General features: G+C 42.0%; 1 long non-coding RNA gene across 4 annotated transcripts in view; it reads right to left on the bottom strand.

The window, feature by feature from the left end:
* Positions 1-15,160, bottom strand: part of LOC309605607 — a 48,411-nt gene that overhangs the window by 25,737 nt on the left and 7,514 nt on the right. For 2 of the 4 annotated variants that reach the window (XR_014231435.1, XR_014231436.1), the window contains one exon: positions 3,606-8,944. This is a non-coding gene — a long non-coding RNA (uncharacterized lncRNA). Of the gene's footprint in view, positions 1-3,605; positions 8,945-15,160 lie in introns of those variants that run through there. The other 2 variants (XR_014231437.1, XR_014231434.1) reach the window with 2 other exon arrangements.

Raw genomic sequence — 15,160 nt, 5'->3', positions numbered from 1 at the left:
TACTAACTTTATATTATGTGTCAAGCACTCGCTGTTCAAATATTTGACACATAGTGTCTCATAAAGTACCCACAACAACTCTTATAAAGGAAGTACTATTATTACTCCCATTTTCCAGAGACAGAATCTAATGATGATGAGGCACAGAGCCTAGCATACAGTAAGTGCTCAATAAATGACAACTATTACCAGGGTGCTGCACTGCCTTCTTGCTCACATTTTGCAAGCTCTCCTCCATCAGAACCATACCTCCATACCCTGCTTTTTCTGAACCGCCATCTCCTCCTTCCCTTCCTTTTCTGTAAGTCCCTCTTCCCTGCACAACTTGCCTGCCCCAAAATGTCTGAGATAAAATTCGCCAACACTCCCTCTTGTGGTGGTCCAATGGCCCCCTTCCCCAACTCCATTTTATTTTTCTATGAAATACCGAAATTTAATTCCTTAGCATTAAGGTCTAGAGGAAAGATGCAACCAATTAGTGAGTAAACTATACATGCTGAATGTAAAATAAAGACCATCATAAGAATTGGTTTGGGGACCACCACTAATAATAGGGGACAATTACTGAAAGCTTGCAATGTGCCAGATACCACACTTAGCCTTACTTTTTAATTACCACACTTGATCTTGAATTAGACACACTTATTGTCCTCACTCTACATGCGTGGAAACTGAGACAGAGAGTATATGCAATTTGCTCAAGGTCACGGTGTCAGAGGCTGGCAGAGCCAATGCTGTAACAGCACTTTGACTCCAGAGCCTGGGATCCTGGCCTTTGTGCTTGAAGAACCCTGACTCAAGCAAGACATCTGGGTTCCAAGACTGTTTGCACCACTCTGGACTTACCTTCCTCCACTGTAAAATAATAGGGTGCAATGAATAATGAAGGGGATGCTCTTACCTAATCCTCTCTACCTATGAGGTTGAGATTATGCCTTCTGATTCTACAGCTATGGAAACAAAGATGCAGTTCCCCAAGGTAGTAGAAGGTAAAGAACTATTTTCTCTGACCCTACACTCAAGCCCTTCCCTCTGAAGAGGCTGCCTCTCCAGGTTCAGGATCCAGTCATCAATCTTTATCTAACCCATCCATTTCTGGAATCAGTTTGGATTATGGATGGAATCTGGGTTCCATTCTAGAATCACTTTTGTGATTTCAGCCATTCTTCTTTTTCAAACTCATCGATTTCTCATTTTACTTCTGAGCTAGACATATTAATGAAAACTAAAATCAAATTTTCTATATTTTTCTGAAATAGCTAGACTTTTATTCATTAGTTTCTGTCTCTAGAAATCTACAGGAAAATTGGGCATCTTTGGGTCAGCTTTCAGTATAGCTCATAGGTCAAAGAAAAGAAATATAATATATAAAAATGTATATTAAATATATTACAAAGTATGAATGATGGTCCTAACATCACATTGTCCAGAAAATATATTATTCAAAGGTTTGTGAATGATTTGTTTTTTTAATAAATCTACTCTTTAAGAACATTAACATAAGCAAACAAAAAAGACCAGCAATCTCAAATACCAAATTCTCTATCAGGAGAATACCAAAGTGTGGGTAAACCCATATGATAAGTAAGTAGTATGGGAAATTTTTTAGGGTATATAGTTTTTAAAACATAGAAAATTGAATCTCCAAATATTTGTGTATTGTATGGAATAGTCCTTCTTTGTCCTTTTTCTGTTGAGAAAACTCTCTTAATAGAAATAGATGTTGAATGCCTATTTAAATGAAAAAAATTTTTTGACGAAGAAATCAACTTTAAATCCCAGTTTGCTAACACAACTATTTTAATGTTTGCACATCCTCTTTCATCCATGTGTCTGCGTATAGACACATTTTAAATATCTACTAAACTAATAGTTTATATTTTTAAATTTTTGATTTAACAAAGCATAAACATTTAATATATTTTTATGGATTTTAGTATTACTATTGGTAATGACTTTATACAATTCCAGAGGCTGATATACCATAATTTTCTAAATCATTCTCACCATTTGATATCATTGTCTATTTCCCACTTTCTGCTATTCTAGATCTGTCTGTGCTATTCAGTATGGTATCCACTAGCCACATGTGGCTATTGAGCACTTAAAATGTGTCTAGTCTGGATTGAGATGTAATTTAAGTATAAAATACTCACCAGCTTTCCAAGACTTAGCATAAGAAATAATAAATGCAAGTGTTTAAATAGATAATTAATAAGAACCTGCTGAATAAAAAATAAATTAAATAAAATTCAAAAATTCAAAAAAAAATAAATGCAAGTGTTTATATTGATTATTGATGCTGAAATTATATTTGAATATATTGGTTAAATAAAATAAATTATTTAAATTAGCTTCCCATTTCTTTTTACTTCTTTTAATATGGTTCCCAGAAAATGTTTAATTACATATGTGGTTTATATTATATTTATACTGGACAGGGCTGGTCTAGATAACAATTCAGTGAACAACTGCCTACATATAGATTTCTGCTTCTGTTGAATTATTTCCCCAATCTACATGCCAGTGAGGGAGCTTACTAGAACAAAACACGTATTTTTTTTTTTATTGAAGTATAGTTGATTTACAATGTTGTGTTAATTACTGCTGTGCAGCAAAGTGATTCAGTTATACATATATATATATATATATATATATATATATATATATATATATATATATATACATTCTTTTTATATATATATGCTTTTCCATTATGGTTTATCATAGTTTATTGAATATAGTTCCCTGTGCTATAGAGTAGGACCTTGTTGTTTATCCATTCTATATATAACAGCTAACATTTGTCAACCCCAAACTCCCAGTGCAGCCCTCTCCCTTCCCACCCCCCCCACCCCCACCCCTTGGCAACCACGAGTCTGTTCACTATGTCTATGAGTCTGTTTCTGTTTTGTGGATAGGTTCATTTGTGTCATATTTTAGATTCCACATATAAGTGATATCATATGGTATTTGTCTTTTTCTTTCCACCCTTAGTATGATAATCTCTAGTTGCATCCATGCTGCTGCAAATGGCATTATTTCATTCTTTTTTATGGCTATTATTGCACTGTATATATGTACCATATCTTCTATATCCATTCATCTGTCAATGGACATTTAGGTTGTTTCCATATCAAAACATGCATTTTTATGGCTCTTGCTACCTATCACTATATTGCTTTTCAAAAGAGTTGTACCAGTTTATAAAGAAACCAGCACTGGGTCTCTCAAGAACTTTACTGGCACGGAATATTCAAAAAAGTAAAAATACTTTTAAGTATTTTTATTTTTGTTAATTTCCTAAGCGTAACATGGATGTAAGAACCAAACTGTCTGGATTTAAATCTCAGCTATACCCTAACTAGTTGTCTGATTGGAGCAAGTTACTGAACCTCACTTGGCCTCAGTTTCCTAATCTATGAAATGAAAATAGCACCATCTCCTAAGGAGGTTTTTGGGATTAAATGAATTTATATATATTAAGCACTTAGTAAATGTGAAGAATTATAAAATATTAAATGTTATTATGATGATAAATATTATTTTAATCTATAATTCTTTGATTATTACTCAGGAAAAATGTTTCTCAGGCTAAGTGTTTAATAAGTTTTCTCTTCATGTCCTTAGGTCACTGATCTATTGAGATTTTGGGTTTTATTTTTCTTTTAAAATTTGAATTATTTCTTCATATACATATATCATGTAGTTGAATACTTAATCACCTTTAAACAATTATTTTCTCAGTTTGTTGTCTACCTTTTAATTTTATGTCATTGTTTTACATTTTAAATGTTCTGCACTCAAATAGTTCATCATTTTTTTTTAACGTAATTCTTCCTTTACTTCAAAGCTATGAAAGTTATCCCTCAGCGAGTGATACCTATGTCTTCTGTTTCTGTTGGCTCTTCTATAATTTGCAGCTGGTTAATTTGTTTAGCAGAGGTTGGATGTTGCTAAAGTTTTAGACTTTGACATGCAGAGGATGAAACAGAAACTCTTCCATTTGGGTGCCTGCAGACATTAGATGCCTTCCCGGGGATGTTACAGTGACTTCATTTGAAACAGTGGGGCTCTATGAAAACAGAATTGTTCACTTCTACTGTAAGCAAACCGAATGGATCTGGTCTAAGTCCTTGCTGCATGCAAAAGTGCCTACAGGTAAAACCAAGCAGTGCTGGGTTCAAATCCTCACTACTTACTAGCTGTGTGGTTGGAGGAAAGCACTTAACCACCTGGGAGCCTCATTTTGTTTTACTGGAGATTAAATGCATATGAAAATGCCTAGCACAGAGCCGCCAAAAATCAAAGTCAACCTTTAAATTCTTTATTTTAATGCAATATTCAAGATTATCTCATTTTCTTAGTGAGTCAGAAAAGGGAGTGGTTCTATATTAAATTTTTCCTTGTTAATCACATTTGGCTGGATGTACCAGAAATTAGCTACCCCACGAAAGATGCCTAGAATATGCCTGCTGTCTGTTCAAGGCAAAACAGTAGCTTTCGTCCTGTTCCACTCCTTATATTAGGCCTTAAAACAAACCTATGAGGTAAACAGAGCATTAACTCCTCTCTTCTCTTGGAAGAGAAAACTGGGGCCCAGGAAGGTTCAGTGACTTGCCCAGTGTCATACAGAAGTGCCTCCAACAAAACAAAAACAGTCTCCTAGTCCCATGTACTTTCCAACTGCAAGTTGCTCCCTCTAGGTGTACAACTGATTGAACTGGATAACCTCTGATCCCTTCCAAACCAGTTAACATAGTTATTAAGTTCTCTGGCTCTGGATTCCAAGAGACCTGGCGGGGTGCAAACTCCAACTCCACTACTTTCAAGCTGTGTGACCTTGTACTGGTCAATTAGCCTCTCTCAACCTCAATTTTCTCATCTACAGTGTGGAGCTAATAATTTTACCAAACTTATCAGGTTTCAGGGAAGACGAAAAGAAATGATGCAAGTAAAGCACTTAGCACAGCACCTGGCCGGTAGTAAGTGCTCAAAGCTAGTTAGCTGAAAATGAAAAAAACTAAACTGTCTAGGAATAGTTGGGTTTAGAGGTCTGAACTCAAATTTGAGTTAGGGCATCCAAGTGGTTGATCCATTAACTAATGCATACTATCATGGAGGCTTTTGGAGGTTTTCCAGTGCTGCGTCTTTTGGTCCTATTTGGCATTTCAGGCATACAGAGCCATCCATGTCAACTCTTTGGGCAGGTGCCATGTTCCTTACCTGTCCCAGCTGGAAACAGCATAATTGGGTACAACATGAGAGATGATGGTAACTTCCCAGAGATGTGCAGTGATTAGTGTTAGTTTATCTACTGCTGGCACTCCTGAGGGGCAGACACAAGACACTAGAACTTAACTGTATTGTACTGTTTAACTCTACATTTAGCAATATTGCAATGGAAATATTCTGATTCTCTCTAGCTGCTCCCAGGGCTGCTTTTGCCTCTCTGGCTTCTGTGTACCCAAAGTGCCTTTCTCATTGAACCTCTCACATTGGGCCAGATGTGGCTGGCCTCCTGGGGACACCACTACTCTCACCAACCACCTAGAGCCCAGACTTCACACTGCCTCGCTAAAAAAGCCGACTCCAAGCAGCAAAGAGAGTGCAGAGGACTCCACTGGGGACCTCTTAGGAAGGTCAGGAGAGCGCTGTATCACACACCATAAAGAAAAGTAGATCAAAAGTTCAGCTTTGAAAACTCACTTTCCTTGCCAAAGCCCTCTGCCCAGGTATTGACAGTCTGATCTCCTCTCTTTCTCTCCCACAGACCCATTCCTTGTGGTGTTGTCAGCAGTTTGGCTCTAGCCACTGCCTTGACTATCCCACAAAAACTTGAGAGCTAGCTGGTCCCAACACCCCTAAAAAAGCATTTCAACCACCACATCTATTCTCCCGCCAATAATGCCTCTGGCATCAAAGCCCCATCCTTGAGCATCTCATCAAAAATTTTACCCAACAAATCTAGAGCCCTTCTGCAGGTGTGTGTGCAGATTCCACCAAGAAAATAGTATCATCTCAGTAATGACTCTCTTGATCCTCAGGTGACTTTAAGTTTGCCTGACTATGAGCTCTGTAATAATAGCTGACATTTATCCCGTGCTCACTCTGCCAGGCACTAGTCTAAGTGCTCCACAAGGACTTTTTCATTCATTCTCGTGACAAAACTTTATGATTAAGGATCATCATTGCCCTGGTTTTACAGATGAAAACCCAAGGTATGGAAAGTTAAGTAGCTTGCTTGCGATCGCACAGAAAGTGGCATGCCTGGCATTCCAACACAGTTGTCTCCAAAGCCCACAGTCTGAAGCAATAGGCCACAAGGGCAAAGACTGGGTGGTTCTCAGGGCCCAGTTCCCAGCCCTTTGCACAAAGAAGCCCCCCACAATAGAGGGGTGTCGACTATTTGCTGAGGAACCAGATTTGGTCGGTCTTATTTCCTGTCTTCTATTTTGGAACACCTGTTCCCCTCCCTTCCATTTCATCATTCAATTCAACTCAAAAAAAAAAAAAAAATCACATATGGAGCTGTGTATCATGTGCTGGGCACTGTGCCTGGCGGTGAAGAAACAAGGAAATATAAGGCAGAGTCCATGTCCTTTTGTGTCAATGTTGCTACAGGTAAGAAAGACACAGTATCCAATAACGTATATCACAACATTGAAAATGCCACATGGGAGACATTAGAATACAGAGGTGACCCTGCAGGTGAGGGCATTCCCTCTGGAAGGAGAGGCAGGGAATGGTGCCTGGAAGAAATGGTAACTGGGCTGGATGTTAAGCAAATGGGGATGGAAGAGAAAATAACTCTCAGCTACAAAGTCACAGCATTGTGTCCCAGCTCCATCCCGCTGTGTAATAAAGATTGAGTGGAAGAAGGAGAGCTGTCAGAGGTGGAGCTCAGGAGAGGCTGGCTTGGAGCAGCCTTGATACCCAGCTAACAGCCTGACACACCCCCTGAGGGAGACCGGGAGTCAGAGAGGCACCTGGGCAGAGGGGGGCTGGGGTCCTCCTCTCTGCCTGGGCCGAGCACGCTGAGGACACCATGGAGAATGGGCGGGAAAGTGTCTGCACCATAGCCCACAGACCCGTGAGAAGGCTCGTGGAATGGTCCACAAGAGGAAGAGACAATGGTCTGGATTTGGGAGGAAAAGCAAGTGTTTGAGGGTTTCTTAATGAGATGTGGAAGTTTTGACATCATAGATTCCACTCTTTTAGTTTTGGTGATAGCACTGTTGTTTAACCACATCGATAGAGTTTTTCTTGGTTAATTCTCTAAATTCTCATGACTTGAGGTAAGATTCCTTGATTTATCAAAGTGAGGAATCCACTTTATTCTCTGGATATATTTCCTAAAGTCCAATCAGGGTAAGAAGCCACCATTGCCCATCAGCTATTTCTTTTCATCTATCTTTTTCTGATCTCATTCTCAGAAAGACAGAGTTCAGGATCTCTGATCTCAGATTCACAATTTCTTGCTGAGATTTTAGAAAATTGGGAGCTTGAAAAAGTGTGGCACAGGGAAGTAATTTTCCAGCAGGACTGTCTTCATTGGTCCATGTTCTCTGTCCAGCTAATTACCTTCCACAAAAGCCAGGAATGAGTTGAACTGACCCATGGGAAGCCTCAGTGATGTGTGGGCCCTGGGAAGGGTTGGCATCACTGTTTTTTCAAGTTCTGATCTATAAAAGCACACAGATGGGAGAGTAGGCAATTGTGTCTGCCAATCCCTTGCAACCCAGGTATTGGTTGACCCTCAATAAATGCTTGCCTGATGAATGAATGAATGAATGAAATGGAGAACAGGAGTGAGACAGATTGTATGTGGTCAAATAAACTTGAACTTGCTTGAATTGTGTACCTTCAACCTTATAGAAACTGAGGGAGCTAAGACAGTTCATCATCCAGTCTTCTCAGAGAGGTCCAGGTATTGGAACCACAGGCTATAGCCCAGAATCTGGAACCTGGTAATGAGAATGTAACCCCCTGAAACTGAAGCTATTAAGATTCAACATTTATAGATCAAGACCAGCAAAGCAGCCTCCCGAGTGGAGTCTTCTTTCTGCCTCCAGTCTATCCCTAGTACAATCTGTTGGAGTTGCTGTTCTAAAACAGAAATCAGATGGAAACTCTGCCCTGTGGGAAACAACTCCCCCTCACCTATCCAATAAAGGGGGATTAACGTTCACGAGAGCCTACAGTATGCTGTGAGTGTGCTAGGAATTTATACTTCACCTTGTTTCATCCTATCAACAGCCCTCTGGGGCAGGCGTTATGTCCCCATCTTATAAACATGGATGCTGAGACTCAGAGAGGTAAAGTAATTTGTCCTCAGTCATATAGCCAACAAGTAATGGAACTCAGAGTCAATTCACTCCAAACCCCAGGACATTTCTCCTCATACTGCACTGCCAGAAATCCTTTCCATTATACCACGCTGTCCAGAAGCCTTTGTAGGGCTGTAGGCTCTTTATGAGCTGACTCCATCCCACATTTCCAGCCTTATCTCCCTCACTCCATGCCCTCTCTCCCTGAGCTCCTGCCACAATCATCCATGAGGTATTTCAGGAGTGGTCACGTGCTCCCAGGTCACAGACCTTTTGCAGTGCTGTTGTCCTCTGGTCTGTATACCTTCCCCCTTTCTCCACCAGACAAACTCCTATTCATCCTTCAAGATCCAGCTCAAATATCCCCTCCCTATGAAACTTTCTCTGATCATTCTCCCCCACCTAGGCAGTTGGTGGCCCCCTGCCCAGAGCTCCCATTGCCCTCGGTACCTACCTCCATCACTGCAAGCAGCTCTCAGTCTCTTCCTGTCTGACATCCCATTAGCCACGACTCCATGTTTAAGAATCCATTGCAGGCAGATTCTGTGTGCTGCCAGCCCTCCAGCCAGGCAGATGCCACCCTCTCTCTGTAGAAAGCACTCGCACAGCATTCCCTACAGTGAAATCAGGCAGTTGTTCAAAAACAAAATCCTTCCCGGGTAGAATTAACCATCCCGTGAGCTGTGGTTTTATTCACAGTGCAGTATGTGAGTATGTGGTGCCTTTTCCCATTTTGCACAAGGCATTACGTTCCTCTTTTTTTATTATGACTATGAAATATATGGGCTATGAAACCTTGACATTAAATTAGCCTCACACTGTCCCTTCTCTTCCCACTCCTGTTCTATGAATAGTAGACTGTGCTGAGAGCAGGACAAATGAATCAAACGTGACACCACTTTACTGGAGAGGCTAAAGCTCAAGATTATGGAATAGCTGGCTGAGGGGTTGTGATCTGCACATAAGCCGCTGCATCATTCATTTTCTGCTGATCTTGTTCTTTTGGCTAGAATAGTACATTGCCATCTGTGCACCTGATTGTGCATTCTGGTCATGAAGATAACAACTATGATTACTAATACAATAATAAATAGCTATCATTGATTGCTTACTATGTTCCAGGAAATTTTATATGCTTTGTCATGCTCCCTTCAGCGCACACTTGCAAATGTAATGGCTTTGTAGTTAAAAACAGGTTCTGGAGTCAGACAAATGTGGATTTAAATCCTAACTCTCCTCTTCCTCTCTGTGTGACCCTGAGCAAGTCATTCAACCTCTCTAAGCCATAAAATCCTCATGTGTATAAAATAAGAGTAATAAATATGCCTGTCCTTGCGTTGCTGTGAGAACTACATTCATCACTGTTTGGAAGAACTGGTAACTATTTATCATCTCTACTGCCCCTATTATGCAGGATGAAGAAACTGTGGCGCAGAGAGGTTAAGTAGCATGCCAGTTGTTACACAGCTATTAAGTGGTAAGGCTGGGATTTGAGCCCAGATCTGATTCTTTCCAATGCAGCATAGCAACACTGCACAGTGGTTAAGAGTACAGCTGCCTGGGTTCAAATTCTGGCTCTGCTGCTTGCTAAGCTTTGTGATCTTAAGCAAATCACTTACCCTTTTCTCTGTGACTCAGTCTCTCTGTTTGTAAAATAAGTGTGATGGGTTTGTTGTGACAATTAAATATGTTGGTATATGTACAGCTCTTAGGAGAGTGCCTGAAATACAGTAAATGCTGTAAGTGTTTGCTATTACAATGACTTTCTTAAATTTCCAACATTGGGTCCGGTTGGACTCCCATTGCAATAGTTAGGGGGAGCGATGGTGGAAATTTGGGCAGTTGCTCTGGACAGTTCAGTTCTTTTTGCTGCTCTAAGATATTTCTCAGGCCCTTAAATCTCCTCTAGGGTAAATATTCCCAGGTTCTTCAGCTGCTCCTAGTGACACTGTTGTAAAAACTGTCCCTACCACTAACCACGCTCTGGTTGCTTCATCCTCTAGAGCATCCTCCAGACCAGGTAGCAGTCCTCTGTCAATTAGAGGACTGATACCTGGTTTGGATAATTCTTTGTTGTGAGGGGGCAGGGGAAGGAGCCGTCCTGTGCAGTGTAGGATGTTTAGCAGAATCCCTGGATTCTACCCACTAGATGTCAGTAGAATTCCCTCCCAGTGTGACAACCAAAAATGTCTCCAGACTTGGCCAGATGTCCCCTGAAGGTCAAAATCACCCCCAGTTGTGAACTGCTGGTGTAGAGCTTGGCCCCCAAATTGACAAAATTCTCAGGATATAATCTGGAGCTGGGTATGCAACACTGACCATCTTTTAAGGCAGCTGCAGATTACTTTAGCTCCTTTGACTGTTAAGCAGCTCTGTTCTGTCAGTGAACTTGCTGACTGCTAAGACCCCTAAGTCTTTTTCACGGTACTGCTCCCTGTGCAGATGGATTTTTGGCCCAAAGTGCATCTCTTCCTCAGAAATGTGTTAGAGACTGCTCATTGGTCCAGCCTGTATATGATTATCAGGGTAATGCTCTCTAAAAACCACCTTCCCCCAGTCCCAGAAGTGGCCACCCTCTTCTATTCTTCCAACCCCACTCATCTGCAAGGCCTGTTCCAAATGCCACAGCCCTAGAAAGTACCCCAGATCCTTCATTAAAACTCTTCTTTCCCAGCTCGGTCTCCACTGTGCTTTGTTTGCATCCTATGGGCTGTTTCTCCCAGAAGACTGTTAGCTGTTTGAGAGCAAGGGCTTACTCAGGGAAATCCTACAGTTCCATTCATCTGCTTAGTGCAAAATCTGTCCCAGTGAATGTTCTTTGAATGGAGTTATGTCCTGACCAGCTCATACACCCTTCAACCTCTCCTTGTGTTCTAACACATCAACACTCAACAATGCTCCCTGGCATTGAATGCCCTCCACACACTGTATCCACTTACCCACCCAACCAGCCTCCAGATATATCCACCAATTTAGTCAGCTCACTGCTGCTACCCGGGAACAAGTCTGCCTTAGAGTCCACAAATAGCTGCTTTCCTAACCTGAAACACCTACCTCAGTCTTAACTCCTAGTCATCTTCTCAGGCATAGCTCATCTCATATTTAGCTGCTTTAGACCCATTTTGGAATGAGACAGGAAATAAAATGCAAACCCTGTTTTCACAGCTGAGCCTTTCCTTTGTGTGAGTACTGGGGTTTTCTATAGGTTAGGATTGCTATAGGTTAACCAATGAGACAGGCATGGGTTCAAATCACAAGTCTGCAGATTTTATAACACTGTGACTTCAGGGAAATTACTTCACCTTCCTACCTCAGTTTCCCCACCTGTAGATGAGGCATTTACTTACATGTAAGTGCCTGTAGCACAAGGTAGATGAGAAGAGTGAGATAATGCATGTAAAGCATTCAGCCCAGACCCCAGCACGTGATAAACACTCCAGAAGCATCAGCTGTTATCAGGTCTTCCCTGACCAGTCCACTGCCTACTGACCTCCCTTCTAGATTCCTCTGGTCCATAGACTATGTGCCACCTGATTTATCCCTCCATTATATACTGTCATATTATTCACTTGCATGGGTTTAAGACTTGGTTGTGTCTCTCCAAATAGACTGTTTAAATACTCTGATGTTAGCAACTCACTCATTGGACAAATATCTGTGGTGTACTCACTGTGAGCATTGGGCTAGGCCCTGTGGATGGAAAGCACACAGATATATATCCGAGTTGGACCCTGACCTCTAGGAATTTATGATTTAGTGAGGAAGATAAGATGTGTACAATAAAGAGTTATAACCACGTAGAGAATAACTAGTGTCATTGGAAAGGTGTAAGAGTCCAAATACAAGAAGAATCCCTGATGCCTGGGATGATCAGGAAAGAGTCAGGAAATCTGGAATATACAGACATGGATGATGGTGAGAGAATCCTTCATGAGAAGATGGAACAAGTTAGGCAAAAACTTGGAGATGGGAAGGCAAGAAGCTTACATGGGAAACTGAGTAGTTCTCTGTGACTTTAGCATGGGGTATGTGAAAGGCAGCAGTGAGAGATAAGGCTGGGAGACAAGAGGGGCCTTGAATATAAGACTGAAGAAGTTGGGCATCCCTAGTACCGCAGTGGTTAAGAATCCACCTGCCAATGCAGGGGACACGGGTTCGAGCCCTGTTCCAGGAAGATCCCACACGCCGTGGAGCAATGAAACCTGTGTGCCACAACTACTGAGCCTGCGCTCTAGAGCCCACGAGCTACAACTACTGAGCCCGCGTGCCACAACTACTGAAGTCCGGTGCCTAGAGCCCGTGCTCCACAACAAGAGAAGCCACTGCAATGAGAAGCCCGCGCACTGCAACGAAGAGTAGCCCCCGCTCACTGCAACTAGAGAAAGCCTGTGAGCAGCAACGAAGACCCAACGCAGCCAAAAGTAAATAAATAAATAAAAAGACTGAAGTAGTTGTACTTCATTTCTATGGGGTGGGGAGCCACTGAAGGCTTGACCAAGGGAAAGCCTTGCTCTGGAAGGAGGCAGGAAGATCATTTATGAGATCCCAACAACAATCCCGGTATGAGATGGAGGGGGTTAGCTTAGGGCAGTGGTTATAAAGGTGGGAGAGAGGGATGGATGTGGGCAAGACCCTGTGATATGGAGAGGCTGTGGATTACTATGTGGTCTTCACTTTGCCCCCTAAAGTCTATTCTTCTCACAGCAGCCAGAGGGACCCTTTGGTCTTTGTATATCAGATCATGTCACTTTTCTGATCAAAACCTTCCAAAGGCTTCTCATCACACTTAGTACTAAATTCCAAACCCCTTTCCATTCTTTACAGCACAGTCTGTATGTGCCGCTTCTCTGGCTTCATCTCTTTACTTTCAACCTGTCACTTGATGCGTTCCAGCCACTGATCTTTTTGTTACTCCTCAAGCATGCTCCCACCCCTGGACCTTGCATTTGCTATTCCCTCTGCCTGGTACATGGCTTGTTCCTTCATCTCATTCTGGCCTCTGCTCAAATCTACTTCCTCAAAGAGACCTCCTCTGATGAAAATAAGCAGCATCTCCACCCCTCACTTTCTATCTGCTTTATTTTTATTGATAGCATTTACTAACTGACATTATAATACATGTTGATGTGTATATTGTTTTTTAAAAAATATTTTTGTATTTATTTGTCTGCGCTGGGTCTTAGTTGTGGCACGCAGGATCTTTAGTTGCAACATGTGGGATCTTTAGTTGTGGCATGCGGGCTCCTAGTTGTGGCATGCGGGATCTAGTTCCCTGACCAGGGATCGAAGCCGGGCCCCCTGCATTGGGAGCGCAGAGCCTTAACTACTTTACCACCAGGAAAGTCCCAATGTGTTTATTGTTGGGTGTCTCCACAGAATGCAAGTTCCATCAGTTTGGGTCCCTGCTGTATCCTCAACATAAATGAATGAGTGAAAAAAAGGGGGAAGTCAAGAAGACACCAGCATTTCCAACCTGGGTTAATGGGAGGCCAGTGGAGCAATTGACCAAGATGGGAAATACAGGAGAAGGAAGGATTTTGAAAAGAAAAATGAGGTTAATTTCTAACATTTAATCTGCAGTATCAGAAAGAGACCCCAGTATATAATCTTAGATGGTAGCTGGGAAAAGGACTGGAATTCAGGAGGGTATTAGGATTTAGGAATCAACCGCAGAGAAGTGATTACTCAGCCATAAGATTGAATGGGCCAAGAGCAGAGCAGAGCACCAAACCCATCTGTGAGGCACACCCAAAATCAGGAAACAGGCAGGGGAAGAGAGGTTTTCAGTAGCTGCCCATTGTTCTTGGGAGTAAATCCCAAACCTTCTCCATGCCTCACAAGACCCTGCATGATCTTTGTTCAGGGCTCCTACCTCATCTCCCCACCACCTTCAGCTATACTGGCCTGCTTTCAGTTTCTTGAATTTGCCAAGCACCTTCTCGCCTCAGAGCCTTCACAGCTTTCCTTCTTTTTCCTGGAAGCCACCCCTCCAAACTCTCCACTCCTCACCCAGCTAACACTTATTCATCCTGCAGATCTCAGCTTAAATATCACTTCCTCAAATTGTCCTTCCTTGGCTTCCCCTCTGTCAGTCTTCCTCCCTGTTATATGCTTTTGTAACATTCTTGCAAATAGGTGAACACCCACACCCACACACACACACACACACACACACACACACACACACACAGGGATGCAACAGGTAACTGAGACAGAGAAAACAGATGACTGTTTGTCTGATGTCTGCCCTCTTAGACCATACACTTCAGGGGCCAGTGGACCAGTGACGATGCCTGTATAATTCACCACTGTGTCCCCAGCACCTAGCACAGTTGTGGTTCATAATAGATGCACAATTTAAAAAATGCTGAATGAATGAACTGAAAGAGTAGAAAGAGAGGTAGGAGGAGAACCAAACTCGTACAATGACTTATAGTCAAGGCAGATTTCTCAAGCAGAAGCAGGGCGTTGGCACGGTCCAGTGCTGCAGATGAGTATGGCAGGCTGAAGATCAAGGAAAACCAAGAATCCAAGGGCCTAGATTATCATGGCTTTAGGAACCCTATTTAAGTACAGTGATGAGGGAGGGAGGCGAGGTGTTGAGGCCTGACAGCAAAGGATGAAGGAGAGTGTGGGTGGGAGAGAAACAGAATCGGCTAGTGTAGACTACTCTCTCAAGAGATAAAATTAAGAAGGGAGGGAGAACGGAGGCTGGAATTGTTAGCAGAATCACAGAAAGGAATTTGGGGGTAAAGGAGAACTTCACATTTTTATGTCAACAGAAAATATTTAGTCAAAGGGAAAGACAAAATATTTAAAAACAAGTAGGA

This window comes from Balaenoptera borealis (genome assembly GCF_965194805.1).
Source record: "Balaenoptera borealis genome assembly, chromosome: 11".
Lineage (NCBI taxonomy): Eukaryota > Metazoa > Chordata > Mammalia > Artiodactyla > Balaenopteridae > Balaenoptera > Balaenoptera borealis.
Note: the sequence above shows the minus strand (reverse complement) of the source record. Positions and strands in the feature narration are given on the sequence as shown.